The sequence below is a fragment of the Ornithorhynchus anatinus genome, chromosome 20 (assembly GCF_004115215.2).
Source record: "Ornithorhynchus anatinus isolate Pmale09 chromosome 20, mOrnAna1.pri.v4, whole genome shotgun sequence".
In the NCBI taxonomy this organism is placed as follows: domain Eukaryota; kingdom Metazoa; phylum Chordata; class Mammalia; order Monotremata; family Ornithorhynchidae; genus Ornithorhynchus; species Ornithorhynchus anatinus.
Window position 1 is genome coordinate 15,436,304 of NC_041747.1, and position 27,219 is coordinate 15,463,522.

Genomic DNA, 27,219 nt, shown 5'->3' on the forward strand with positions numbered 1-27,219 from the left:
GTCACCCAACACTTCTTGTTCCTGGTTTTGCTTCCCAGGCTTTGCTGTCCAGGCCTCGCGCCAAAAGCTTCTCTTTCCAGTTTTGTACACCCAGCCTTGGAATTCCTGGCCTCGGCCCTGACTCTTCTTGTTCCCGGTCTGACCAAAAGCCTTTCCCTTCCAGGCCCAGGCCCGAACGCTGGTCATTCCAGTTATGATCCCCAAGCCTGTGACTTCCATGCATGGGGCCTCAGCCTTTGCCTTCAAGGACTGGCCCCGAACCCTTCTCATTCCCGACTGGGCCACCCTGCCTTTGTATTACAGTTTTCCCCCCTCATCAATTGCCTTGCAAACCTGGCCCTGAACCCTTCTGGTTCCAGTTTCGGCCCACCAGCCTTTGCATTCCAGGTTGACCCCCTCATCCTCTGCCGTACCGGCATGGCCCCGAACCCTTCTTGTTCCAGTTTGGACACCCCCAGCCTGCGCCTCACAGGCCTGGTCCCAAACCCTTCTTGTTCCACAGTGGTTCGCCAGCCTTTGTACTGCAGGCCTGGCACTCAACCCTTCTCATTCCACTGTGGTTCCCCAGCCCTTGCTTTAGTGGCAGTCCTGGCCCCTAAACCTTCTCATTCCAGCTTGGGCCCCCTAAGAAATTGGCTTTCAGGCCTGACCCCCAAACCCTTCTCGTTCCCATTTTGGACCCCCAGACTTTGCCTTGCAAGTCTGGTCCCGAACCCCTTTTGTACCAGTTTTGCCCCTGCCCAGCCTTGGCCTTTCAGGCCTGGACCCGAACACTTCTCGATTTAGTTTTGACCCCCAGACCTTGCCTTCCGCGCCTGCCCCAGATCCCTTCTCGTTGCAGTTTGGGCCTTCCAGACATGTCCTTCCAAACCTGGCCCCGAGCCCTTTTCTTTCAAGTTTTGGCCTCCCTAGCCTTTGCCTTCCAGGCTTCGACCAGAACACTGCTCTTTACAGGCCTGGCAACGCCTGGCCTCAAACCATTCTCGTTCCAGTTTTGCCCCCCTAGCCTTTGCCTTCCAGGCCTATTCCTGAACCCTTCTCATTTAAGATATCGCCCCCTAGCCTTTGCCTTCCAGGCCTGGCCCCAAACCCTCTTCTTTCAGTTTTGGCTCCCCAGCTTTTGCCTTCCAGGCCCGGCCAAAAACTCTTCTCGTTCTGGTTTTGCCACCGCCCCAGGCCCCCAGGCTTTGCTGTCCGGACCTGGCCCCGAACCCTTCTCGTTCCAGTTTGAGGCCCCGAGCTTTGGCCTTCCGGGCCTGGCAACGATCCCTTACCGTTCCAGTTTTGGCACCCCAGCCTTCGCCTTCCTGGCGTGGCCCAAAACACTTTTCTTTCCAGTTTTTGGCTCCTAACCTTTGTCTTCTAGAACTGGCCTCGAACGCTTCTGGTTCCAGTTTCGGCCCCACAGGCTTTGCCTTCCAGGTCTGGCCCCGAACCCTTCTCATTCCAGTTTTGGACCCAGCCTTGCCCGGCCAGACCTGGAGCTAAACCCGTATTGTTCTGGTATTGGCCGCCCCAGCCTTTGCCTTCCAGGCCTGGCCCTGAACCCTTCTTTCTCCAATTTTGGCGCCCCAACATTTCCTTCCATGCCTGGCCCATCTCTCTTCTCGTTCCATTTTGGATCGCATCCCCCCCTGCCCCCCGGCCTTTGCCTTCTGCCTGGCCCCGAACTCTTCTCGTTCTAGTTTCGCCCCCGCAAACGTTTGCCTTCCAGGCCTGGATCCCCAGCTTTTGCCTTCAAGACCTGGCCCCAAATCCTTCTATTTCCAGTTTTGGTCCCCAGCTTAGACCTTCCAAGCCTGAACCCGAACCCTTCTCGTCCCAGTTTTATGGCCCAGGCTTTGGCCTTCTGGGACTGTCAACGATCCCTTCTAATTCCACTTTTGGCCCCAAAGTCTTTGCCTTCCTGGCCTGGCCATGAAAACTTCCCATTGCAGTTTTGGGCCCCCCAACCTTTGCCCTCCAGGCCTGGCCCCACCAGTCTTTGGATCAGATGTTTGGTCACCTTGCCCACGCCCAGCCCCGAACCCTTCTCTTTCTAGTTTTGGCCCCCCAGCCTCTGCCCTTCCAGTCCTGGCACCCCAGACTTTGCCTTCCAGTCCAGGTCCCCCACCCTTTTCTTTCTAGTTGAGTCCCACGAGCCTTTACCTTCCAGGCCTGGGCCTGAACCATTCTTGTTCCAGTTTGGGCCCCCCATTCTTTGACTACCTGCCCTGACTTCTCTTTCCAGTTTGGCCCCACAGCCTTTGCCTTACAGACCTGTCCCTGAGTCCTTCTGGTTCCAGTTTTGGCCCCTCATCCTTTGCCTTCCTGGCCTGGCCCTGATCTTTTCTCATTCCACTTTTGTCCGCACAGCTTTTGATTTGCATGCCTGGCCCTGAACCCTTCTTGGTCCAGTTTTGCCTACCCAGACTTTGCCTTCCAGGCCAGACAACAAACCTTTTTCTTTCCAGTACTACCTCCACTGCTTTTGAATTCCAGGCCTGGCCCCGAACCCCTCTCGTTCTAATTTTGGCCACCCTAGTTTTTCCTTACAGGCCTGGCCACCCTGGCCTTCTAGGTGTGGCCCCAAACCCTACTCGTTCCAGTTTTGGTGCCGAAGCCTTTGCCCTCCAGGCCTGGCCCCCCAGTATTTGTCTTACATGTTTGGTCCCCCTGCCTTTCCCTTTCAGGCCCAGCCCCAAACCCTTCTCTTTTTAGTTTTGGCCCCCCAGACTCTGGCCCTTCCAGGCCTGGCACCTCAGCCTTTGCCTTCCAGTCCCGGCCCCCACCCTTCTCTTTCTAGTTGAGTCCCTGGAGCCTTTACCTTCCAGGCCTGGGACTGAACCCTACTTGTTCCAGTTTCTGCCCCCCATCCTTTGACTATCTGCCCTGAATTCTCTTTCCAGTTTGGCCCCAAAGGTTTTGCCTGCCAGGCCTGGCCACTTAGCTTTCTTAGTTCGGTTTTGGTCCCCCAGCTTTCCTGGCCTATCCCCTAACTCTTCTCCTTCCAGTTTTGGCACCCCAGTCTTTCCCTTCCTGGCCTGGCCCAAAACACTTTTCTTTCCAGTTTTTGGCTCCTAACCTTTGTCTTCTAGAACTGGCCTTGAACGCTTCTAGTTCCAGTTTTGGCCCCCTTGGTTTTGCCTTCCAGGTCTGGCCCCGAACCCTTCTCGTTCCAGTTTTGAACCCCTAGCCTTTGCCTTCCAGGCCTGTTCCGGAACCCTTCTCATTTAAGATATCGCCCCTAGCCTTTGCCTTCCAGGCCTGGCCCCGAACCCTCTTCTTTCAGTTTTGGCTCCCCAGCTTTTGCCTTTCAGGCCCGGCCAAAACTCTTCTTGTTCTGGTTTTGCCACTGCCCCTTGCCCCCAGCATTTGCTGTCCAGACCTGGCCCCGAACCCTTCTCGTTCCACTTTTAGGCCCCCAGCTTTGGCCTTCCGGGCCTGGCAATGATCCCTTCCTGTTCCAGTTTTGGCACGCCAGCCTTCGCCTTCCTGGCCTGGGCTGGGGAGCCAAAACTAGAAAGAGAAGGCTTCGGGGCTGGGCCTGGGGCAGGGGGACCAAACATGTAAGCCAAAGACTGGGGGAGCCAGGCCTGGAGGGCAAAGGCTGGGGAAGCCAAAACTGCAACGGGAAGTATGCGTGGCCAGGCCAGGAAGGCAAAGTTTTGGGGGCCAAAACTGGAACGAGAAGGGATCGTTGACAGGCCCCGAAGGCCAAAGCTGGGGGCCTAAAGCTGGAACAAGAAGGGCTCGGGGTCAGGCTTGGAAGGTCTAAGCTGGGGGCCAAAACTGGAATTAGAAGGATTTGGGGCCAGGTCTTGAAGGCAAAGGCTGGGGAGCCAGGCCTGGAAGGCAAAGGCTTGTGGGGGCAAAACTAGAACAAGAAGAGTTGGGGCCAGGCCGGAAGGCAAAGACCGGGGGGCTGGGGGAAGTGGTCCAAAATGGAATGGGAAGAAAGATGGGCCAGGCCTGGAAAGAAATGTTGGGGAGCCAAAATTGGAGAGAGAAGGGTGGGAGCCAGGCCTGGAAGGCAAAGTCTGGGGGGGCCAATACCAGAACAATACAGGTTTGGGTCGAGGCCTGGCAGGGCAAGGCTGGGGTCCAAAAGGTCAGGCCAGCAGAAAAGCTCAGACTTGCAGAAAAGGTCAGACTAGCGGAAAAGATCAGGCCAGGAGAAACAAGTGAGCCGAGGAGAAAAGCTGGGCCCACTACCAAAGGTTAGGCCAGGAGAAAAGGTGAGGCTGGGAGAAAAGCTCAGACTAGCAGAAAAGCTCAAACTAGCAGAAAAGGTCAGACTAGCAGAAAAGGTCAGACTAGCAGAAAAGGTCAGACTAGTGGAAAAGATCAGACTAATGGAAAAGGTTAGACTAGCAGAAAAGGTCAGACTAGCAGAAAAGGTCAGAGTAGCAGAAAAGGTCAGACTAGCAGAAAAGGTCAGGCCAGGAGGAAAAAGTGAGCCAAAGAGGAAAGCGGGGCCCATGACCAAAGGTTAGGCCGGGAGAAAAGGGGAGGCTGGGAGAAAAGCTCGGACTAGCAGAAAAGGTCAGACCAGCAGAAAAGGTCAGGCCAGCAGAAAAGCTCAGACTAGCAGAAACGGTCAGACTAGCGGAAAAGGTCAGGCCAGGAGAAACAAGTGAGCCGAGAAGAAAAGCTGGGCCCACTACCAAAGGTTAGGCCGGGAGAAAAGGTGAGGTCGGGAGAAAAGGTGAGGCTGGGAGAAAAGCTCAGAATAGCAGAAAAGGTCAGACTAGCGGAAAAGGTCAGACTAGCGGAAAAGGTCAGGCCAGCAGAATAGCTCAGACTAGCAGAAATGGTCAGACTAGCGGAAAAGGTCAGGCCAGGAGAAACAAGTGAGCCGAGGAGAAAAGCTGGGCCCACTACCAAAGGTTAGGCCGGGAGAAAAGGTGAGGCCGGGAGAAAAGCTTAGACTAGAAGAAAAGGTCAGACTAGCAGAAAAGGTCAGACTAGTGGAAAAGATCAGACTATCAGAAAAGGTCAGACTAGTGGAAAAGGTCAGACTAGCAGAAACGGTCAGGCCAGGAGAAAAAAGTGAGCCGAAGAGGAAAGCGGGGCCCACGACCAAAGGTTAGGCCGGGAGAAAAGGGGAGGCCGGGAGAAAAGCTCAGACTATCCGAAAAGCTCAGACTAGCTGAAAAGGTCAGACTAGGAGAAAAGGTCAGGCCAGGAGAAAAAAGTGAGCCCAGGAGGAAAGCTGGGCCCACGACAAAAGGTCAGGCCGGGAGAAAAGGGGAGGGAGGGAGCCAAGGTTTGGCAAGGGAAAAAGGTGAGGTGAGGGACAAAGGTGAGGACACGGGCCAAGGGGTGACTGGGGGACAGGGGAGGCCAGGAGAAACCGGGAGGCCCGAAGAAAAGGTGAAGCCAGGAAAAAAGGTCAGAGGAGGAGAAAAGGGGGGCCCCGGAGCAAAGGTTTGGCCTAGGAAAACGGATCAGACCAGGAGCAAAACCTCAGGCCAGGACCAAAGGTGGGGCCGGGAGAAAAGTTAGGCCAGGAGCAAAGGTTTGGCCGGGAGCAAAGGTCAGACCTGCCGAAAAGGTCCGACGAGGAGCAAAGGCTGGGCGAGGGAAAAAGGGGAGGCCAGAACAACAAAGGGAGCCGAGGAGGAAAGGTGGGCCCCAGAGAAGAGCAGGGGAGGCCGGAAAGCAAGGGGAGGCCAGGCAAAGAGTGGGGCGGCGAGGGGAGGCCGGGAGCAAAGGGCGGGCCAGGAGACAAAAGGTCCGACGAGGGCAAGAGGGGAAGCCCGTTAGACACGGGCAGGCCAGGAGCCAAGGTGGGGCGAGGGCAAGGAGGGCGGGTTAAAGAGGGGACCAAGCGGGGGAGCCGTCGCTCCGGGAGGGGTGCCCGGCTCCTGCGAGGCGGCAGCAGAAGAAAGAGGGGGAAGAAGCAGCCGCCTCCTGGGCGGCCTGCTCGTCTGCGACTAGGGAGGCCGAGGCGGAGGCCGAGGCGGAGGAGGCGGCGGAGGTGGAGGCGGAGGAGGAGCTGGACGGCTGCTCTGCCAGGGCCCGGCGGGCCAGCCGCTCGGGGCCGGGAGCCTTCTCCCGGCGGCGGCGACAACGACGACGATGGGGGTGACTCGGAGGGTCCTGCCCCCCGTCACCCCCCCCCACGACTCACGTGCATCGCCTCTCCTCCCGCGACTGGGCTCAGGGAAGAAGCAGCACGGGGTGGCCCCTCCGAGGGCCGGACAGCAGCCTGCAGTGGGCTCCAGCTGGCCGGGGCAACCCCGGCACACCTCACCGGGGTTGGGGCCTGGGAGGGCAAGAGAAAGAAAGGCCAGAATGAGCGAGCGAGCGATCGAGCTCCCGCCTCCACCCTGGCTGGGGGGGGCACCCCCTGCCCTCCCGCGGCTCCTCAGCCGGACCCCACCCCGCCCCGGCCACCCTCAGCCCGGAAAGAGGCCCAGCTGCGCAGAGCGGGAGGGTCACCTCGGAGGGGCCTGCACAGCCCTGGGTGAGGAGGGGGGCCCGCCCCTCGAAGCGGTGCAGGCGAGGAGGCGGGGAGGGGAGCCGGCCAGACTGAGGCGGGGGGAGGCCGGACCGCAGGCCAAGGGGGGGGGTCGGGATCAGCTCGGTCCCCGGCCAAGCCGACAGGACTCGCTGTCCGGATGGAGGCGGGGCGCCTGGACTCCCTGGAGAGGCCTGTCCCTCATCCGGGCCGAGTCCCCCAGACAGACAGACACCCCCGCCCCGCCCCCTTGCTCTCTGGGGTAGCAGCACAAGGGTCACGCAGGGAGAGGCCAGATGGGGGAGAGTAGTCTGCCCCCTGGAGAAGACTGAGGCTCCTCCAAGCCGATGAGCGGCAGCGAGCCCCCATCGGGGGCTGCCACGGGCCCCACCATGGCGCGGGGGCCGAGCCCGCCAGCCCAAAGTGGGGGGGCGGGGACCCAGAGGGAGACACTCAGGGCTTGGGGCCAAAGCAGCCAGGCGAAGACCGCAAGGAGGGGGTCCTGGGGCCAAGGGGAGGCCAGGGCAACCGGGGAGACCCGTGGAACCGGTCGGGCCCGGGGTCGGGGGGGGAGACTCGTGAGGCCGAGGGAAGAAGGGCGGCCACTGGGAGAAGGCGGCGAGATGGGGAGGAGAACAGCCGAGGCGAGGGGAGACCGGGAGGGCGGGGGGCTGGGGGGCAAGGGGAGTCCGGGAGAAAAAAACAGTGACTCCAGGACAAAAGAGGGGGCAGGAGAAAAGGGGGGGCCGGGAAGAAAGGGAGGCCCTAGACACAGTTGGGCTCGGGCAATTGGGGAGGCCCGGAGAAAGGGGGGCGCCCAGGGTCAAGGGGAGGCCCGGGAAGAAAGGTTGGAGAGAGGAAAAGGTCAGGTGAGGGGAAATGGGGGGGGGGCAGTTGGCAAAGGTTGGGGCCAGGGCCAAAGGGAGACAGGTGGCCACGGGAGGCACCGAGAAAGTGGAGGCTCAGGGAACACGGGAGAGGCCAGGAGCAAAGGCCATGGCTGGAGCAAAGATGGGGCGAGGGCCCCAGGTGGGGCGGTAGGAGAAGGTGAAGTCCGGGAAAAAGTGGGGCCGGGTGAAAAGGGGACGGGAGGGGGCAAAGGGGAGACACGGGGAAAGGGAGTTAGGCCGGGAGAAAGGGGGTGGCTAAGGAAAAAGATCAGGCCGGGAGCTAAGGTCCGGCCCGGAGCAAAGTGGGCGCTAGGGGGACAAGGGGGAGCCAGGGAAACAGGGGAGGCAAAAGGAGGGGCAACTCAGGGGACCCTTCCGGCCTCTCTTGAAGCAGAAGAAGAAGAAGAAGCAGAAGAAGAAGCAGAAGAAGAAGAAGAAGAAGAAGAAGAAGAAGAAGAAGCAGAAGCAGCAGAAGAAGCAGCAGAAGCAGCAGAAGAAGCAGAAGAAGCAGCCGAAGCAGCAGAAGAAGCGGAAGAAGCAGAAGAAGAAGCAGAAGCAGAAGCAGAAGCAGAAGAAGCAGAAGAAGAAGCAGAAGCAGAAGCAGAAGAAGCAGAAGAAGCAGAAGCAGAAGAAGAAGCAGAAGAAGCAGAAGCAGAAGAAAAAGCAGAAAAAGAAGAAGCAGGAGAAGCAGAAGAAGAAGCAGAAGAAGCAGAAGCAGCAGAAGAAGCAGCAGCAGAAGCAGAAGCAGCAGCAGAAGAAGCAGCAGAAGAAGGAGCAGCAGAACTAGAAGCAGCAGAAGAAGCAGCAGCAGAAGAAGCAGCAGAAGAAGCAGCAGCAGAAGAAGCAGCAGAAGAAGCAGCAGAAGCAGAAGAAGCAGAAGAAGCAGCAGAAGCAGCAGAAGAAGCAGAAGAAGCAGAAGCAGAAGAAGCAGAAGCAGCAGAAGCAGAAGCAGCAGAAGCAGGAGAAACAGCAGAAGCAGCAGAAGCAGCAGCAGCAGAAGCAGAAGCAGCAGAAGCAGAAGCAGAAGAAGCAGAAGCAGAAGCAGCAGAAGAAGCAGCAGCAGAAGCAGGAGAAACAGCAGAAGCAGCAGAAGCAGCAGCAGCAGAAGCAGAAGCAGCAGAAGCAGCAGAAGCAGAAGCAGAAGCAGCAGACGAAGAAACAGCAGAAGAAGCAGAAGCAGAAGAAGCAGAAGCAGCAGAAGCAGCAGCAGAAGAAGCAGCAGAAGAAGCAGCAGCAGGAGAAGAAGCAGCAGAAGAAGCAGCAGAAGCAGGAGCAGAAGCAGAAGCAGCAGAAGCAGAAGAAGAAGAAGCAGCAGAAGAAGCAGCAGCAGCAGAAGAAGCAGCAGAAGAGGCAACAGCAGAAGACGCAGCAGAAGAAGCAGCAGAAGCAGAAGAAGCAGAAGCAGAAGAAGCAGAAGAAGAAGAAGCAGAAGCAGAGGCGGCAGAAGAAGAAGCAGCAGCAGAAGAAGCAGCAGCAGAAGAAGCAGCAGAAGAAGCAGCAGAAGAAGGAGCAGCAGAACAAGAAGCAGCAGAAGAAGAAGCAGAAGAAGCAGCAGAAGCAGGAGAAGCAGCAGCAGAAGCAGCAGCAGCAGCAGAAGCAGCAGCAGCAGAAGCAGCAGCAGAAGCAGCAGCAGCAGCAGAAGAAGAAGTAGCAGAAGAAGAAGCAGCAGAAGAAGACGCAGCAGACGAAGACGCAGCAGACGAAGAAGCAGCAGAAGAAGAAGCAGCAGAAGAAGAAGCAGCAGAAGAAGCAGAAGAAGCAGAAGCAGAAGCAGCAGCAGAAGAAGCAGCAGAAGAAGAAGCAGCAGAAGAAGCAGCAGCAGAAGAAGCAGCAGCAGAAGAAGCAGCAGCAGCAGAAGCAGCAGCAGAAGCAGCAGCAGAAGCAGAAGCAGCAGAAGAAGCAGCAGAAGCAGCAGAAGAAGCGGAAGAAGCAGAAGAAGAAGCAGAAGCAGAGCAGAAGAAGCAGAAGAAGCAGAAGCAGAAGAAGCAGAAGAAGAAGCAGAAGAAGAAGAAGAAGAAGAAGAAGAAGAAGAAGAAGAAGAAGAAGCAGAAGAAGCAGAAGAAGCAGAAGCAGAAGAAGAAGCAGAAGCAGAAGAAGAAGAAGAAGAAGCAGAAGCAGAAGCAGCAGAAGCAGCAGCAGCAGAAGAAGAAGCAGAAGAAGAAGAAGCAGCAGAAGAACAAGAAGCAGAAGCAGAAGCAGCAGCAGCAGAAGAAGAAGAAGAAGAAGAAGAAGTAGCAGAAGTAGCAGAAGTAGCAGATGAATAAGAAGCAGAAGAAGCAGAAGCAGAAGAAGCAGAAGCAGAAGAAGAAGCAGAAGAAGCAGAAGAAGCAGAAGCAGCAGAAGAAGCAGAAGAAGCAGAAGAAGCAGCAGAAGAAGAAGCAGCAGAAGAAGCAGAAGCAGCAGAAGAAGCAGAAGAAGCAGAAGCAGAAGAAGCAGAAGCAGAAGAAGCAGAAGAAGAAGAAGCAGCAGAAGAAGAAGCAGAAGAAGAAGCAGAAGAAGAAGCAGAAGAAGCAGAAGAAGCAGAAGCAGAAGAAGACGAAGAAGAAGAAGACAAAGGAGAAGAAGAAGAAGACGAAGACGACGAAGAAGACGAAGACGAAGAAGAAGAAGACGACCAAGAAGAAGACAAAGAAGAAGACGAAAAAGACGAAGAAGAAGACGACGACGAAGAAGACGACGAAGAAGACGAAGACGACGAAGACGACGAAGACGAAGAAGACGAAGACGACGACGACGACGAAGACGAAGAAGACGAAGAAGACGAAGACGAAGAAGAAGACGAAGACGAAGACGAAGAAGACGAAGAAGACGACGAAGACGACGACGAAGACGACGAAGAAGAAGAAGAAGACGAAGACGAAGAAGAAGAAACCTCCTCCTGCGGACCTGGGGGAAGCCAGTGAGGAGGCCTTTTCCTCCAGGAACGGGCAGTCCAGCAGCTCGGGGCGGGAGCCTGGCCTGGCGACGATGCGAGCTACTCTGACGGAACTTGCCCCCCTCCCCCGCCCCCCATGACTCATGGCCAGCTCCTCACTCGACCCGGCTCGGTCCAGCACGCGGTGGCCCCGCGGAGGGGCGGCAGCCTCCAGCTAGCCCGAGGTAGCCAGGGAACCCCCGGCACGCCCCACCGGGCATCGGGCCTGGGAGGCAAAGAGACAGGCAAGAGTAAGCACCGCAGCCACGCTCCCAGGGTTGACCCTGCCGGCTCACCGGGGCAGCGCGCCATGGTTGTCACCACGGCCCGCCCACGCCCGCGCTCAGCCCGTAAAGGGGTCCCGCCCCGGTCCCTTGGGGAGACACCCCGCGAGGTCGAGCCTGGGCGGACCGAGAGGGTCTGCTCTGGGGCTGGCGCCAACCTCTGAAGGGGGACCCGGGGGTGGGGCTGCTCCGCCGCAGGGCCAATCGGGGAGAAGGCACACGGGCAAGGCTAAGGCTGGGGGGGTGGGGAGGGCCCAAGGGCAAAGAAAGGATTGGAGGAAAACGGACAAGGCGGCACGACAGCGCCACCCCTCGGCTAGGGGACTGGGGGCGGCTCACCTAATGGCTCTGGGCCTCAGGGGACTCCTCTGGCAAGGGGGGAGGAAGCCGGGGAGGCCCAGGGGCCACAGGGCCACGATCCTGGACTGGGCCCAGCGCTGACATCAGGGCTCTGCGCAGAACCCGCGCTCACTTAATGCGACAGAAGGAATGAGAGGGCGGGCTGGGGACCCGGGGGCCCAGGGGAAAATGGGAGGCAAGGGGAGCAGGGGACAGGAGGGGTAAGGGTGCGTCTGCGGCATGGCGTGATGCCACGGGGAAAGGTTCTGTCAGGGGAAAGGGTGAGGCCAGGGGCAAAGCGCAGGCCAGGAGCAAAGGGGAGTGGAGTTAGACAAGTGAGGCCAGGAGAAGAGGTCGCGGCAGGAGAGACAAGGGGAGGCGAGAAAAAAGGTTAGGCCCAGGAAAACAGGGCAGACCAGGACAAAGGCTGAGGCCGGGAGAAAAGGTCAGGCCAGGAGAAACAAGTGAGCCCAGGAGGAAAGCTGGGCCCACGACAAAAGGTCAGGCTGGGAGAAAAGGGGAGGGAGGGAGCCAAGGTTTGGCAAGGGAAAAAGGTGAGGTGAGGGACAAAGGTGAGGACACGGGCCAAGGGGTGACTGGGGGACAGGGGAGGCCAGGAGAAACCGGGAGGCCCGAAGGAAAGGTGAAGCCAGGAAAAAAGGTCAGAGGAGGAGAAAAGGGGGGCCCCGGAGCAAAGGTTTGGCCTAGGAAAACGGATCAGACCAGGAGCAAAACCTCAGGCCAGGACCAAAGGTGGGGCCGGGAGAAAAGTTAGGCCAGGAGCAAAGGTTTGGCCGGGAGCAAAGGTCAGACCTGCCGAAAAGGACCGACGAGGAGCAAAGGCTGGGCGAGGGAACAAGGAGAGGCAAGAATAACAAAGGGAGCCGAGGAGGAAAGGTGGGCCCAGGAGAAAATGGGGCACTTGAGGAAACAGGTGAGGCCCGGGGCCAAGGTCCGGCCCGGAGCCGAGGGGAGGCCAGGAAACGAGAGGGGGCTCGGGGCCAAGGGGAGACCGGGACCAAAGGCGAGGGCCAGACTCAGGGTCGCTTGCGTGGAAGGCCAAAGGGGCGGGCCGGGAAAGAGGTCGGGCCCGGACAGAGCCAAAGGGGGCCGAGGTCCAAACGTGGGGCGAGGCCAAAAGGGGAGGTGGGGAGGGGAAAGGGGAGGCCAGGAGCGAAAAGGGAGCCGACCGACCAGAACAGGTTGGGCCGGGAGCAAAGGGGAGGCCGGCAAGAAAGGGGAGGCTGGGGAGCCAGTTCGGCGAGGGGAAGAGGGGAGGCCGTGAGCAAAGGGGAGCCCGCAGGCCGCCAAGGTGATGGGAGGGAGCAAAGGGCAGACCCGCCGCCAAGATGGGGCGAGGGCCAAAGGTTGGGGCGAGGGGGGATAAAAGGTCTGACCCAGGGCCAAGGTTGGGCCGGGAGACCAAGGGGAGGGGAGGGAGCCAAGGGCAGGCCAGGAGCCGAGGGGACGGCAGGAGCCAAGGGGAGGCGAGGAGAAAAGGTGGGCCCCGGAGAAGAGCAGGGGAGGCCAGGAAGCAAGGGGAGGCCGGGAGAGAAAAGGTCCGACGAGGGCAAGAGGGGAAGCCCGGGAAACAAGGGCAGGCCATGAGCCAAGGTGGGGAAAAGGTAAGGAGGGCGGGCTAAAGAGGGGACAAAGCGGGGGAGCCGTCGGTCCGGGGGGCGGTGGCTGGCTCCTGAGAGGCGGCAGCAGAAGAAAGAGGGAGAAGAAGCAGCCGCCTCCTGGGCGGCCTGCTGGTCTGCAGCTAGGGAGACCGATGCGGAGGAGGAGGCGGAGGTGGAGGCGGAGGATGCGGGGGAGGGGGACAGCTGCTCCGCCCAGGCCCGGCAGGCCAGCCACTCAGGGCCGGGAGCCGTCCCCGGGCGGCGGCGACGACGACAACGTGGTCGAATTGGAGGGTCCTGCCCCCCGCCCCCTCCCCCAGGACTCACGTGCAGCGCCTCTCCTCCTGCAACTGGGCTCAGGGAAGAAGCAGCACGGGGTGGCCCCTCCGAGGGCTGGGCAGCAACCTGCAGCGGGCTCCAGCTGGCCGGGGCAACCCTGGCACACCCCACCAGGGTTGGGGCCTGGGAGGGCAAGAGAAAGAAAGGCCAGAGTGAGCGAGCGAGTGAGCTCCCGCCTCCATCCTGGCTAGGGGGGGCACCCCCTGCCCTCCCGCGGCTCCTATGCCGGCCCCCGCACCGCCCCACCCCGGCCGCCCTCAGCCCGGAAAGAGGCCCAGCTGCGCAGAGCGGGAGGGTCTCTTTGGGGGCGCCTGCGCTGCCCTGGTAGAGGAGGGGGGCCCGCCCCTCGAAGCGGCCCAGGCGACGAGGCGGGGAGGGGAGCCGGCCAGACTGAGGCAGGGGGGAGGCCGGGCCGCAGGCCAAGGGGGGGGTCGGGATAGGCTCGGTCCCCGGCCAAGCCGACAGTACTGGCTGGCCGCACGGAGGCAGGGCGCCTGGGCTCCCTGGAGGGGCCTGCCCCTCATCTGGCCCGAGTCCCCCAGACAGACAGACACCTCCACCCCGCCCCCTTGCTCTCTGGGGTAGCAGCGCAGGGGGTCACGCAGGGAGAGGCCAAAGCGGGGAGGGCAGTCCACCCCCAGGAGAAGAGCGAGGTTCCCCCAAGCCGACGAGCGGCAGCGAGCCCCCGGCGGGGGCTGCCACGGACGCCACCATGGGGCGGGGGCTGAGCCCACCGGCCCAAAGTGGGGGGGCGGGGACCCAGAGGGGAACCCTCAGGGCTTGGAGCCAAAGCGGCAAGGCGAAGGCCGCAAGGGGGGGGGCTGGGGCCAAAGGGAGGCGAGGGCAACCGGGGAGACCCATGGAACTGGTCAGGCCCGGGGGGGGTGGAGACCCGTGAGGGCGAGGGAAGAAGGGCGGCCACGGGGAGAAGGCGGCGAGATGGAGAGAACAACAGCCGAGGCGAGGGGAGAACGGGGGGAGGGCCTGGGGGCAAGGGGAGGCGAGGGCAACCGGAGAGACCCGGGAACTGGTCAGGCCCGGGGTGGTGGGAGACCCATGAGGCCGAGGGAAGAAGGGCGGCCATGGGGAGAAGGCGGCGAGACGGGGAGAACAACAGCCAAGGCGAGGGGAGAACGGGGGGGAGCTGGGGACAAGGGGAAGCCGGGAGAAAAAAACAGTGAGCCCAGGACAAAAGAGGGGGGCAGGAGAAAAGGGGGGCGCCAGGAAGAAAAGTTGGCGAGAGGAAAAGTTCAGGCGAGGGGAAATGGGGGGGGCAGTTGGCAAAGGTTGGGGCGGGGGCCAAGGGGAGACAGGGGGCCACGGGAGGCACCAAGAAAGGGGAGGCTCAGGGAAAAGGGGAGAGGCCAGGAGCAAAGGTCAGGGCCGGAGAAAAGATGGGGTGAGGGCCCCAGGTGGGGCTGGAGGAGAAGGGGAAGGCCGGGAAAAAGGGGGGCCGGGTGAAAAGGGGACGGCAGGGGGCAAAGGGGAGACAGGGGGAAAGGGAGTTAGGGCGGGAGAAGGGGTGGCTAGGGAAAAAGGTCAGGCCGGCAGCCAAGGTCGGGCCGGGCGCAAATGTGGCGCTAGGGGGACAAGGGGGAGCCAGGGAAACAGGGGAGGCAAAAGGAGGGGACAACTCAGGGGACCCATCCCTTCTCTCTTGAAGCCTCCTGAGAAGAAGAAGAAGAATCCTCCTCCTCCTCCTCCTCCTCCGGCTGACTTGGGGGAAGCCAGTGAGGAGGCCTTTTCCTCCAGGAACGGGCGGTCCAGCAGCCTGGGGCGGGAGCCTGGCCTGGCGACGACACGGGCTACTCCAACGGAACTTGCCCCCTCCCCCGCCCCCCCATGACTCACGGGCCGCTCCTCCCTCGACTCGGCTCGGTCCAGCGCGCGGTGGCCCCGCGGAGGGGCGACAGCCTCCAGCTAGCCCGAGGTGGCCAGGGAACCCCCGGCACGCCCTACCAGGCGTTGGGCCTGGGAGGCAAAGAGACAGGCAAGAGTGAGCTCCGCAGCCACGCTCCCGTGGTAGCCCCTGCCGGCGTACCCCGGCAGCACGCTGTCGTCGTCCCCGCCGCCGCCGACGCCCGCACTCGTCTCGGAAAGGGTCCCGTCCTGGTCCCTTGGGGAGAGACCCCGAGAGGCCGAGCCGGGGCGGGCCGAGAGGGTCTGCTCTGGGGCCGGCGCCTCCCTCCTCAGGGGGATGCGTGGGTGGGGTTGCTCCGTCACAGGGCCAATCGGGGATAACGCGCAACCTGCCTGGAGCCCGGGCCCCTGGGCTTCCCTGAGGGGTCTCGGCCTCATCACTCTGCTTCCCCCCAGGATTCACACCCACCCACCCTTCTCCTCTTTGGGGCAGCAGTGCACTCCAGTCAATCAGAAGGAAACTCTGGCAAGGGAGTCGGCTCACAGTACAAGAGAGATGATCCGCAAAGCCCAGGATAAGCACCGAAGAACCCTGTGGTTCTTCAGCTGGCACAAAAATGGCGCGGGACCAGGCCCGCAAGGCCAAAGGCCCTCGGGGGGGGGGGGTCTTCCCAAAAGGGAACGTAAGCGTTGGGGACCACACCGGCAAGGCTAAGGCTTGGGCGGGGAGGGCCCGATGGCAAGGAAAGGATTGGAGGGAAACGGGCAAGGCGGCCTGGCTCAGCCACCCCTCGGCTAGGGGACTGGGGGCGGCTCACTTAACGGCTCTGGGCCTCAGGGGAGTCCTCTGGCAAAGGGGGAGGGAGCCGGGGAGCCCCACGGGGCACAGGGCCCGGATCCTGGACCGGGCCCAGCGCTGACAACAGGGCTCTGCGCAGAACCCGCGCTCACTTAATGCGACGGAAGGAATTAAAGGGCGGGCCGGGGACCAGGGGAGCCCAGGGGAAAATGGGAGGCGAGGGGAGCAGCGGACAGGAGGGGTAAGGGTGTGTCTGCGGCACGGCCTGAGGCCGCGGGGAAAGGTTCCACCAGGGGAAAGGGTGAGGCCAGGGACAAAGCGCAGGCCAGGAGCAAAGGGGAGGGGAGTTAGACAAGTGAGGCCAGGAAAGAGGTCGTGGCAGGAGAGACAAGGGGAGGCGAGGAAAAAGGTTAGGCCCGGGAAAACAGGGCAGACCAGGACAAAGGCTGAGGCCGGGAGAAAAGGTCAGGGCAGGAGAAACAAGTGAGCCGAGAAGAAAAGCTGGGCCCACGAACAAAGGTTAGGCCGGAAGAAAAGGTGAGGCCAGGAGAAAAGCTCAGACTAGCAGAAAAGGACAGACCAGCACAAAAGGTCAGGCCAGGAGAAAAGCTCAGACTAGCAGAAGCGGTCAGACTAGCAGAAACAGTCAGGCCAAGAGAAAAAAGTGAGCCGAAGAGGAAAGCGGGCCCCACGACCAAAGGTGAGGCCGGGAGAAAAGGTCAGGCCGGGAGCAAAACTCAGACTAGCAGAAAAACTCAGACTAGCAGAAAAGCTCAGACTACCAGAAAAGGTCAGACTAGCAGAAAAGGTCAGGCCAGGAGAACCAAGTGAGCCAAGGAGAAAAGCTGGGCCCACGACCAAAGGTTATGCCGGGAGAAAGGGTGAGGCCGGGAGAAAAGCTCAGACTAGCAGAAAAGGTCAGACTAGCAGAAAAGGTCAGACTAGCAGAAAAGGTCAGACCAGCAGAAAAGCTCAGACTAGCAGAAAAGGTCAGACTAGAAGAAAAGGTCACACTAGCAGAAAAACTCAGACTAGCAGAAAAGCTCAGACTAGCAGAAAAGGTCAGGCCAGCAGAAAAGCTCAGACTAGCAGAAACGGTCTGACTAGCGGAAAAGGTCAGGCCAGGAGAAACAAGTGAGCCGAGGAGAAAAGCTGGGCCCACTACCAAAGGTTAGGCCAGGAGAAAAGGTGAGGCCGGGAGAAAAGCTCAGACTAGCAGAAAAGCTCAGACTAGCAGGAAAGGTCAGACTAGCGGAAAAGGTCAGACTAGCGGAAAAGGTCAGACTAGCAGAAAAGGTCAGGCCAGGAGAAAAAAGTGAGCCGAAGAGGAAAGCGGGGCCCACGACCAAAGGTTAGGCCGGGAGAAAGGGTGAGGCCGGGAGCAAAACTCAGACTAGCTGAAAAGCTCAGACTAGCTGAAAAGGTCAGACTAGCAGAAAAGGTCAGGCCGGGAGAAAAGGGGAGGGCGGGAGCCAAGGTTTGGCAAGGGAAAAAGGTGAGGTGAGGGACAAAGGTGAGGGCAGGGGCCAAGAGGAGACCAGGGGACAGGGGAGGCCAGGAGAAACCGGGAGGCCTGAAGAAAAGGTGAAGCCAGGGTAAAAGGTCAGAGGAGGAGAAAAGAGGGGCCCCGGAGAAAAGGTTTGGCCCGGGAAAACGGATCAGACCAGGAGCAAAAGGTCAGGCCGGGAGCAATGGTGGGACCGGAGAAAAGTTAGGCCAGGAGCAAAGGTTTGGCTGGGAGCAAAGGTTTGGCCGGGAGCAAAGGTCAGACCAGCCGAAAAGTTCCGACGAGGAGCAAAGGCTGGGCGAGGGAAAAAGGGGAGGCCAGAACAACAAAGGGAGCCGAGGGGGAAAGGTGGGCCCCGGAGAAGAGCAGGAGAGGCAGGGAAGCAAGGGGAGCCCAGGCAAAGAGTGGGGCGGTGAGGGGACAAGGGGAGGCCGGGAGCAAAGGGCGGGCCAGGAGACAAAAGGTCAAACGAGGGCAAGAGGGGAAGCCCGGGAGACAAGGGCAGGCCAGGAGCCAAGGTGGGGCAAGGGCAAGGAGGGCGGGCTAAAGAGGGGACAAAGCGGGGGAGCCATCGCTCTGGGGGGGGTGGCCGGCTCCTGCGAGGTGGCAGCAGAAGAAAGAGGGAGAAGAAGCAGCCGCCTCCTGGGCGGCCTGCTGGTCTGCGGCTAGGGAGGTGGAGGTGGAGGTGGAGGCAGAGGATGAGGCGGACGGCTGCTCCACCAGGGCCCGGCGGGCCCCGGGGCTCGGGGCCAAGGGTAGGCCGGGACCAAAGGCGAGGGCCAGAGCCAGGGTCGCTTGCACAGAAGGCCAAAGGGGCGGGCCGGGAAAGAGGTCGGGCCCGGACGGAGCCAAGGCGGGCCGAGGCCCAAACGTGGGGCGAGGCCAAAAGGGGAGGTGGGGAGGGGGAAAGGGGAGGCCAGGAGCGAAAAGGGAGCCGACCGAGCAGAACAGGTTGGACCGGGAGCAAAGGGGAGGCTGGCAAGAAAGGGGACGCCGGGGAGCCAGTTGGGCGAGGGGAAGAGGGGAGGCCGCGAGCAAAGGGGAGCCCACAGGCCGCCAAGGTGAGGGGAGGGAGGAAAGGGCAGACCTGCTGCCAAGCTGGAGCGAGGGCCAAAGGTTGGGGCGACGGGGGAAAAAGGTCCGACCCAGGGACAAGGCTGGGCCGGGAGACCAAGGGGAGGGGAGGGAGCCAAGGGCAGGACAGGAGCCGAGGGAACAGCAGGAGCCAAGGGGAGGCGAGGAGAAAAGGTTGGGCCCTGGAGAAGAGCAGGGGAGGCCGGGAAGCAAGGGGAGGCTGGGAGAGAAAAGGTCCGACGAGGGCAAGAGGGGAAGCCTAGGAAACAAGGGCAGGCCAGGAGCCAAGGTGGGGCGAGGGCAAGGAGGGCAGGCTAAAGAGGGGACAAAGCAGGGGAGCCGTCAGTCCGGGGGAGGTGGCCGGCTCCTGCGAGGCGGCAGCAGAAGAAAAAGGAAGAAGAAGCAGCCGCCTTCTGGGCGGCCTCCTAGTCTGCGGCTAGGGAGGCCGAGGCGGAGGAGGCGGCGGAGGTGGAAGGCTGCTCTGCCAGGGCCCGGTGGGCCAGCCGCTCAGGGCCGGGAGCCTTCCCCCAGCGGCGGCAACCACGACGACGACGGGGGCGACTCGGAGGGTCCTGCCCCCCGTCACCCCCCCCCATGACTCACGTGCAGCGCTTCTCCTCCCGCGACTGGACTCAGGGAAGAAGCAGCAACGGGTGGCCCCTCCGAGGGCCGGGCAGCAGCCTGCAGCGGGCTCCAGCTGGCCGGGGCAACCCCGGCACACCCCACCGGGGTTGGGGCCTGGGAGGGCAAGAGAAAGAAAGGCCAGAGTGAGCGAGCGAGCGAGTGAGCTCCCGCCTCCACCCTGGCTGGGGGGGGCACCCCCTGCTCTCCCGCGGCTCCTCAGCCGGACCCCGCCCCACCCCGCCCCGGCCGCCCTCAGCCCGGAAAGAGACCCAGCTGCGCGGAGCGGGAGGGTCTCCTCGGGGGCGCCTGCGCTGCCCTGGGAGAGGAGGGGGGCCTGCCCCTCGAAGCGGCCCAGGCGAGGAGGTGGGGAGGGGAGCCAGCCAGACTGAGGCAGGGCGGAGGCCGGGCCGCAGGCCAAGGGGGGGTTCGTGATCGGCTCGGTCCCCGGCCAAGCCGACAGGACTCGCTGGCCGCACGGAGGTGGGGCGCCGGGGCTCCCTGGAGGGGCCTGCCCCTCATCCGGCCCGAGTCCCCCAGACAGACAGACACACGCACCCCTCCCCCTTGCTCTCTGGGGTAGCAGCGCTGGGGTCACACAGGGAGAGGCCAAAGGGGGGAGGGCAGTCCGCCCCCAGGAGAAGACCGAGGCTCCTCCAAGCCGATAAGCGGCAGCGAGCCCCTGGCGGGGGCTGCCATGGGCCCCACCATGGGGCGCAGCCAAGCCCGCCGGCCCAAGGTGTGGGGGCGGGGACCCAGAGGGGAACCCTCAGGGCTTGGAGCCAAATCGGCAAGGCGAAGGCCGCAAGGGGGGGGGGCTAGGGCCAAGGGGAGGCGAGGGCAACCGGGGTGACCCGTGGAACCGGTCAGGCCCGGGGGGGGTGGAGACTCGTGAGGCCGAGGGAAGAAGGGTGGCCATGGGGAGAAGGCGGCGAGACCGGGAGAACAAGAGCCGAGGCGAGGGGAGAACAGTGGGGGAGGGGCTTGGGGCCAAGGGGAAGACGGGAGAAAAAAAACAGTGAGCCCAGGACAAAAGGGGGGGCAGGAGAAAAGGGGGGGCCAGGAAGAAAGGTTGGCAAGAGGAAAAGGTCAGGGGAGGGGAAATGGGGGGGGGCAGTTGGCAAAGGTTGGGGCGGAGGCCAAGGGGAGACAGGGGGCCACGGGAGGCACCGAGAAAGGGGAGGCTCAGGGAAAAGGGGAGAGGCCAGGAGCAAAGGTCAGGGCCGGAGAAAAGATGGGGCGTGGGCCCTAGGTGGGGGCTGGAGGAGAAGGGGAAGGCCGGGAAAAAGGGGGGCCGGGTGAAAAGGGGACGGCAGGGGGCAAAGGGGAGACGGGGGAAAGGGAGTTAGGGCGGGAGAAAGGGGGTGGCTAGGGAAAAAGGTCAGGCCGGCAGCCAAGGTCGGGCCGGGAGCAAAGGTGGCACTAGGGGGACAAGGGGGAGCCAGGGAAACAGGGGAGGCAAAAGGAGGGGACAACTCAGGGGACCCGTCCGGCCTCTCTTGAAGCCTCCTGAGAAGAAGAAGGAGAATCCTCCTCCTCCTTCGGCTGACCTCGGGGAAGCCAGTGAGGAGGCCTTTTCCTCCAGGAATGGGCGGTCCAGCAGCCTGGGGCGGGAGCCTGGCCTGGCGACGACACGGACTACTCCGACGGAACTTGCCCCCTTCCCCCGCACCCCCCCCCCCCGCCATGACTCACGGGCAGCTCCTCACTCAACTCGGATCGGTCCAGCAAGCGGTGGCCCCGCAGAGGGGCGGCAGCCTCCAGCTAGCTCGAGGTGGCCAGGGAACCCCCGGCACGCCCCACTGGGCGTCGGGCCTGGGAGGCAAAGAGACAGGCAAAAGTGAGCTCCGCAGCCACGCTCGCGGGGTTGCCCCTGCCGGCTCAACCCGGCAGCGCGCCCTCGTCGTCCCCGTGGCCCGCCCACGCCCGCGCTCGGCCCAGAAAGGGTCCCATCCCGGTCCCTTGGGGAGGCACCCTGCGAGGCCGCGCCGGGGCAAACCGAGAGTGTCTGCTCTGGGGCCGGCGCCTCCCTCCGAAGGGGGACCTGGGGGTGGGGCTGCTCCACCACAGGGCCAATCGGGGAGAAGGCGCATCCTGCGCGGAGCCCGGGCCCCTGGGCTTCCCTGAGGGGCCTTGGCCTCATCACTCTGCTTCCCCCCAGGATTCACACCCACCCACCCTTCTCCTCTTTGGGGCAGCAGTGCAGTCCAGTCAATCAGAGGGAAACTCTGGCAATGGAGTCGGCTCACAGTACAAGAGAGATGATCCGCAAAACCCAGGACAAGCACTGAGGAACCCTGTGGTTCTTCAGCTGGCACAAAAATGGGGTGGGACCAGACCCGCAAGGCCAAAGCTGGGCAGGGGGAGGGCGGGGGGAGCGTCCCAGAAGGGAACGTAAGCGTTGGGGGCCATACCGGCAAGGCTAAGGCTGGGGGGGGGGCCCGATGGCAAGGAAAGGATTTGGGGGAAACGGGCAAGGCAGCCCGGCTCCGCCACCCCTTGGCTAGGGGACTGGGGGCGGCTCACTTAACGCCTCTGGGCCTCAGGGGACTCCTCTGGGAAAGGGGGAGGAAGCCGGGGAGCCCCACGGGGCACAGGGTCACGATCCGGGATCTAGCCCAGCGCTGACAACAAGGCTCTGCACAGAGCCCGCGCTCACTAAATGCGACGGAAGGAATGAAAGGGGGGGCCGGGGACAAGGTGAGCCTAAGGGAAAATGGGAGGCGAGGGCAACAGGGAACAGGAGGCGAAAGGGTGCGTCTGTGGCACGGCCTGAGGCCGTGGGGAAAGGTTCCACCAGGGGAAAGGGTGAGGCCAGGGACAAAGCGCAGGCCAGGAGCAAAGGGGGGGGGGAGTTAGACAAGTGAGGCCAGGAGAAGAGGTCGTGGCAGCAGAGACAAAGGGAGTCGAGGAAAAAGGTTAGTCCCGGGAAAACAGGGCAGACCAGGACAAAGGCTGAGGCCGGGAGAAAAGGTCAAGCCAGGAGAAACAAGTGAGCCGAGAAGAAAAGCTGGGCCCACGACCAAAGGTTAGGCCACAAGAAAAGGTGAGGCCGGGAGAAAAGCTCAGACTAGCAGAAAACGGCAGACGAGCAGAAAAGCTCAGACTAGCAGAAAAGGTCAGACCAGCGGAAAAGGCCAGGCCAGGAGAAAAGCTCAGACAAGCAGAAACGGTCAGACTAGCGGAAAAGGTCAGGCCAGGAGAAACAAGTGAGCCAAGGAGAAAAGCTGGGCCCACAACCAAAGGTTGGGAGAAGAGGTGAGGCCAGGAGAAAAGCTCAGACTAGCAGAAAAGGTCAGACCAGCAGAAAAGGCCAGGCCAGGAGAAAAGCTCAGACTAGCAGAAACGGTCAGACTAGCGGAAAAGGTCAGGCCAGGAGAAACAACTGAGCTGAGGAGAAAAACTGGGCCCAGGACAAAAGGTTAGGCCGGGAGAAAAGGTCAGACTAGCAGAAAAGGTCAGACTAGCAGAAAAGGTCAGATTAGCGGAAAAGGTCAGACTGGCAGAAAAGGTCAGAGTAGCAGAAAAGCTCACACTAGCAGAAATGGTCAGACTAACAGAAATGGTCAGGCCAAGAGAAAAAAGTGAGCCTAAGAGGAAAGCTGGGCCCACGACCAAAGGTCAGGCCAGGAGAAAAGGTGAGGCCAGGAGCAAAGCTTGCGCCAGGAGAAAAGGTCAGGCCGGGAGAAAAAAGTGAACCGAAGAGGAAAGCTTGGCCCACGACCAAAGATCAGGCCGGGAGAAAAGGGGAGGCCGGGAGCAAAGCTCAGACTAGCAGAAAAGGGCTTGGGGCCAAAGTGGCAAGGCGAAGGCCGCTGGGGGGGTGGCGCCCAATGGCAAGGAACTCATTGGGGGTCCATGGGCAAGGCCCCTGGGCGCCGCCCCCTGCTCGGGTTGGGGCCGCGGGCACCTCCCGCGTCTAAAGGGCCGGGAGACGGGGAGCCCCACGGGGCGGCGGCCGAGGCGCCGGCTTCTCCCCCAGGCAGGAGATCGGGGCCTGGACCCGCGTCGGCGCTCCGGAGACTCGCGGGAAGCGAGGGCCCGGTGGGCCGGGAACGGGCCAGGGGAGCCGAGGGGAGAAGGGGAGGGCGAGGGGAAGGCCAGGGGCCGGCACCCGGGAGGCGAGGGGAGGAGAAGAAGACGGGGGCCGAGGGGAAACGGGGCCCGCCGGGGGCAAAGGGAGGGAGAGGCCGGGGACAGGCGAGAGGCCCGGGAAAAGCGGACGGTAGGGAGACGGGGGGGGGCTGGGGCCAAGGGGAGGCGAGGGCAACTGGGGAGACCCGTGGAACCGGTCAGGCCCGGGGGGGTGACCCGTGAGGCCGAGGGAAGAAGGGCGGCCACGGGGAGAAGGCGAGACGGGGAGAAGAACAGCCGAGGCAAGGGGAGACCGGGGGGAGCTTGGGGGCAAGGGGAGGCCCGGGGCCAGATTGGGGCCTGGCGCCCAAGGGAGGGGAGGTGGCAAGGGGAGGCCGGGAGAAAATAACAGTGAGCTCAGGACAAATCGGGGGGCAGGAGAAAAGGGGTGCCGGGAAGAAAGGGGAGGCCCGAGATACAGTTTGGCTTGGGCAAATGGGGAGACCTGGAGAAAGGGGGGTGCTCGGGGTAAAGGTGAGGGCCGGAAAGAAAGTTTGGCGAGAGGAAACACTCAGGCGAGATGAAAGGGTGGGGCGAGGTGAAAAGCTGAGGGGAGTTGGCAAAGGTTGGGTCGGGGGCAAAGGGATGACAGGGGGACACGGGAGGCAACGAGAAAGGGGAGGCTCAGGGAAGACGGGAGAGGCCAGGAGCAAAGGTTAGGGCCGGAGAAAAGATGGGGCGAGGACCCAAGGTTGGGCTAGAGGAGAAGGTGAAGCCCGAGAAAAAGTGTGGCCGGGTGAAAAGGGGACGTGAGGGGGCAAAGGTGGGCTCAGGAGCAAAGGGGAGACAAGGGGAAAGGGAGTTAGGCCAGGAGAAAGGGGGTGGCTAGGGACATAGGTCAGGCCAGGAGCAAAGGTCGGGCTGGGAGAAAAGGTTGGGCCGGGAGAAAAGGTTGGGCCGAGAGAAAAGGTTAGGCCGGGAGGAAAGGTTAGGGCGGGAGGAAAAGTTAGGCCGGGAGGAAAGGTTAAGGCCGGGAGCAAAGGTGAGGCCAGGGAAGCAGTTTGGCTAGGGGAAAAGGTTGGGCTAGAAGCAAAAGGTTTCGCTAGGGGAAAAGGTTAAGCAAGGGAAAAAGTTTGTTCTGGCAAAAAGCCAAGGTGAGTTGGAAAAGTTTAGCCAGGGGCAAAGGTCAGGCCCGGAGAAGAGGTGAGGCCAGGAGAACAGATTTAGCTAGGGAAAAGCTCAGGCCAGGAGAAGAGGTCAGACCAGGAGAAAAGTTTAAGTCAGGGAAAAAGTTTGGCCTGGCCAAAAGGTGAGGTGAGTTGGAAAGGTTCGCTCAGGGGCCAAGGTTAGACAGGGGGACAGGTGAGGCCAGGAGAAAAGGCTTGGCTAGGCGAAAAGGTTTGGCTAGGAGAAAAGGTCAGACGAGGAGAAAAGGTTTGGCTAGGAGAAAAGGATAGGCCAGAAGAAAAGGTTTGGCTATGAGAAAGGGTCAGGCTAGAAGAAAAGATTTGGCTAGGAGAAAAGGTTAGGCCAGGAGAAAAGGTTAGGCCAGGAGAAAAGGTCAGGCCAGGAAAAAAGATTAGACCAGGGAAAAAGGTTTGTCCAGGAGAAAAAGTTAGGCCAGCAGAAAAGGCTGAGCTAGGGAAAAGGTTTCCTAAGGGGAAAAGTTTAGGCCAGGAGAAAAGGTTTGGCTAGGGGAAACGGTTAAGCCAGGGAAAAGGGTTAGGGATCATTAGGGGAAAACTAAGGTGACCGGTGCGTCCTCTCTTGAAGCCTCCTGAGAAGAATCCTCCTCCTCCTCCTGCTGATCTGGGGGAAGAGAGGAGGAGGCCTTTTCCTCAAGGAACTGGCTGTCCAGCCGCTCGGTCCGGGAGCCTTCCCTGGCGACGACGAGGGCTTCTCCGTTGGTCCTCCCACCCCGCCGTTTCCCCCCAGCATAACTCACGTGCAGCTCCTCACTCGACTTGGCTCTGTCAAGCACGGGGTGGCCCTGCGGAGGGGCAGCAGCCTCCAGCTAGGCCGAAATGGCCAGGAATCCCCGGCAAGCCCCACCGTGTGTCTGGCCTGGGAGGGCAAGAGAAAGGCAAGAGTGAGCTCCCCAGCCACACGCCCTGGGTTTGCCTTGCCGGCTCACCCCGGCACCTCGTCATCGTCCCCCCGACTCCCGCCCGCACTCGGACCGGAAAGAGTCCAATCCCAGTCCCTTGGGATAGACCCTGCGAGGCCGAGCCTGGGCAGATAGGGAGGGTCAGCTCTGGGGCCAGCGCCTCCCTCGGAAGGGGGGCTCGGGGGTGGGGCTTCTCTGTCCCCGGCCAATCTGAGAGAACTCGCTTCCTGCACAGAGCCCGGGCACCTTTTCTCCCCTGAGTGGCCTCAGCCTCATCACTCTTTTTCCAACCAGGATTCACAGACACACACACACACACTTCTCTTTGGGGTAGGAGTGCGGTCCATTCAGTCAGAGGGAAAATCTGGGAGGGGGGTGTGCCCACAGGACAAGATAGAGGATCCTCAAAGCCCAGGAGAAGCACTGAGCAACCCTTTTTTCTTCAACTGGCACAAAAATGGTTCAGGACCAGGCCCGCAAGGCAAAAGATGGGGGAGGGGCCTCCCATAATGGAACGTAAGGGTTTGGGGCCAAACCTGAAAGGTTAAGCCTGGGGAGCCCAAACGGGAAGGAAAGGATTTGGGGGAAACAGGCAAGGCGCCCCGGCTCCGCCACTTCTCAGCTAGGTTACTGGGGCCAAGTCACTTAACGTCTCTGGGCCTCAGGTGACTCCTCTGGAAAATGAGGAGTAAGACGGTGAGCCCCACGTGGCACAATCCGATGACCCTGGATCTACCACAGCGCGTAGCACAGTGCTCTGCACATTTTCAGCACTCAATAAATACTACTGAATGAATGAAAGTGCGGGCCGGGGTCAAGGTTAGTGTAGGGGAAAATGTTAGGCTAGGGGAGCAGGGGACAGGAGGGTAAAAGGTTGGTCTGCGGCACAGGTTTAGACCACGGGAAAGGCTTTGGCCAGGGGAGAAGGTTAGGCCAGAGAAAAAGGGCAGGGCAGGAGAAAAAGGTGAAGCCAGAAAAAAAATTTAGGCCAAGAGAAAAGGTTAGGCCGGGAGAAAAGGTAAGGCCAGGAGAAATGGTTATGCCAGGGAACAAGGTCAAGCCAGGAGAAAAGGTTGGGCTAGGAGAAAAGGTTTGGCGAGGGGAAAAGGTCAGTCCAGGGAAAAAGGTTAGGGCAGAATAAAAAGGTTAGGACAGGAGAAAAGGTGAGGCCGGGAGAAAAGGTGAGGACGGGAGGTAAGGTTTGGCCAGGAGAACAGGTTTGCCTAGGGAAAAAGGTTGGGCTAGGAGAAAATGGCCGCCTAGAGGAAAAGGTTGGGCTGGGGGAAAAGGTTTGGCCAGGAGAAAAATTTAGGCCAGGAGAAAAGGTTAGGCCGGGAGAAAAGGTTAGGCCAGGAGAAATGGTTAGGATGGGAGAAAAGGTTAGGCCGGGACAAAAGGTTAGGCCGGGAGGAAAGTTTTGGCCAGGGAAAAAGCGTTGGCCAGGAGAACAGGTTTGCCTAGGGAAAAAGGTTGGGCTAGGAGAAAACGTTTGCCTAGAGGAAAAGGTTGCGCTCGGGGAAAAGGTTAGTCCAGGAGAAAAAGTTAGGCCGGGAGAAAAGGTTAGGCCGGGAGAAAAAGTTAGGCTGGGAGAAAAGGTGAGGCCGGGAGATGAGGTTAGGCCGGGAGAAAAGGTTAGGCCGGGAGATAAGGTTAGGCCAGGGAAACAGATTGGCTAGGGGAAAAGGTTGGGCTAGAAGAAAAAGGTCTCGCTAGGGGAAAAGGTTAAGCCAGGGAAAAAGTTGGGCCCGGCGAAAAGCCGAGGTGAGTTGGAAAAGTTTAGCCGGGGGCAAAGGTCAGGCCCGGAGAAGAGGTGAGGCCAGGAGAACAGATTTGGCTAGGGAAAAGCTCAGGCCAGGAGAAAAGGTCAGACCAGGAGAAAAGGTTAAGCCAGGGAAAAAGTTTGGACAGGTCAAAAGGTGAGGCGAGTTGGAAAGGTTTGGTAAGGAGCAAAGTTTAGACAGGAGGACAAGTGAGGCCAGGAGAAAAGGTTTGGCTAGGCGAAAAGGTTAGGCCAGGCAAAACGTTTAGCTAGAGGAAAAGGTCAGACGAGCGGAAAAGGTTGGGCTAGGTGACAAGGTGAGGTGAGTTGGAAAGGTGAGGTCAGGTGCAAAGGTGAGACGGGGGAAAGATTAGGCCAGGAGAAAAAGTTGGCCGAGGAAAAAAGGTTTGCCCAGGAGAAAAGGTGAGGCCGGGAAGAAAGGTTAGGCCAGGGAAACAGTTTGGCTAGGGGAAAAGGTTAGACCAGGAGAAAAGGTTTGGCTAGGAGAGAAGGTCAGGCCAGAAGAAAAGGTGTGGCTAGGGGAAAAGGTTAGGCCAGGAGAAAAGGTTTCGCTAGGTGAAAAGC